We start from the raw sequence: 1,786 nt of genomic DNA on the forward strand, positions 1-1,786 counted from the left end.
GTCAGGATTCACTGTGAGAGACGCTGCTGGATGAAAACCTGAAAAACAAAACATGTCAAAGGAACAAAGTAAGAACACAAAAATGACACGATGAAAAAATGACACACAACCAGCTCATTCTGATTCTCTCAGTAAACAGAGGAATCACAGTGACAGAATAAATTCTTCTTACTGAGAGGACAGAATCAAACTGACCTGCAGACCAGACAAACTTTGGGTCACTGTAATCAGAGTGATACTCTGGGTCTCCTCTTCCAGCTCTGCACACATATGCTGCTGTGTGTGTCTGTCCATGGATGATGTAGGAATCCTGTGCAGTCCCATCAGTGCTACCAGGCAGCAGCTCATAGCTGTAAGACCAAGAGTTCTTTGACAGACCAGGAACAGCTTTATACCAGTAGAACCTCCATCCTGCAGGTGGATGTTCAACCTCACAGCTCAGAGTTACTGAGGCTCCAGGACTCAGCCATGATGGAGACACAGTGAGGACAGGTCGGGGTTTACCTGTTGGAAAGAGATGATGTTAAAACAGACTGTCAGATTGCAGATTTAGAGTTTTATCAATAAAATAACACTTACTGTCAGATACTGTCAGTCTGACTGGATCACTCCACTCTGTTGTTGTATGTTCATTGTTCATGTAGCCCTTACAGCTGTAGGCTCCACTGTGTGATGAAGAAGCAGAACTAATCCTGTACTCATTCTGATTTGAAGGTTTGTTGGAGTCTGGTGCTTTCCATTCATAACCCCACTCAGTGTCTCCTCCTTGGATCTCACATCTGACACTGATCGTCTCTCCTTCATATATCTGAGTCCAGTTAGGTTGCAGAGTCACAACAGGTCTGATTGAAGCTTTGAAACAACACAACAAGTTCATATCTGTTCATATTTTATTCATCCTGATACAAGATCACAGCAGACATTGTGTCTTACATACAACTCACCAAGTTTGTAGATCTTCACTGATTGGCTGTACTCTGTGTAGTAAAGTGGGTCTCCTCCTCTTCCTCCTCTTCCTCCTCTGCACCAGTACTCTCCTTCCTTTGAGACTCTGATCTGTTGGTCTGAAAGTGAAACAGCCTCCTGTGTGGTCAGAGGTTCAGAGGATTTCTGATCTCTGTACCAGAAGTATTTCCATCCAGAGGACTGTTTCACAGAGCAGGTCAGAGTCACACTGCCCCCTGCTGGAACAGCTGACTCGTCTGCAGTCAGGTCAGCTGTTGGTTTAGCTGCAGTTCAGTTCAGAACACAGTGTATAAAAACATTAGAATTTATTTAGTTGTAAACGAAAACAATGAAACAAAATGAACTAATCAAACTTACCTGATACAGACAATGTGAAGGCATTACTCCACAATGTGTATAAATTCTCTTTCCTGCCCCAACATCTGTATTCTCCACTTTCAGCAGAAGAAGCCCTGATGATTCTGTATTCATTGGATGTTGAAGGAATGTTGGACCTCCCATGTCTCCATTCATACGTCCACTGACGTCCTTCAACTCCCTGAATGTCACATCTGAGGGTGATCGTCTCATCACTGAATATCTGAGGCCAGCTGTGCTGCAGAGTGACACTGGGAACTGTTCACATAGAAACATCCAGTCAGTCAGCAGACAGTGTGATAACCTTAAATATTTCTTATCATATTGATCTTTTTAACAGCTGAGCTCTGTAACAAAGTGCTGTGGTTTGGTGTCCCAGTATTTACTCTGACTACATTTTATGCTGACATCATTTTATTTCATTCAATAAATTCCAGTGATTGTTTTTCATTAGTCCAACAGC

The 1,786-nt window shown here is 42.8% G+C and overlaps 1 long non-coding RNA gene across 1 annotated transcript; it reads right to left on the reverse strand.

Annotated features, from left to right (window-relative positions):
* Window positions 1-795: 795 nt before the first annotated feature.
* On the reverse strand, window positions 796-1,420 carry LOC114435814 (uncharacterized). Its single transcript, XR_003670650.1, has 3 exons — window positions 1,324-1,420; window positions 945-1,229; window positions 796-852 (listed from the first exon to the last, which is right to left on the reverse strand). It is a non-coding gene; the product is annotated as an uncharacterized LOC114435814 (long non-coding RNA).
* Between the last annotated feature and the right edge of the window lie 366 nt (window positions 1,421-1,786).

Source organism: Parambassis ranga, chromosome 5, assembly GCF_900634625.1.
Source record: "Parambassis ranga chromosome 5, fParRan2.1, whole genome shotgun sequence".
NCBI lineage: Eukaryota > Metazoa > Chordata > Actinopteri > Ambassidae > Parambassis > Parambassis ranga.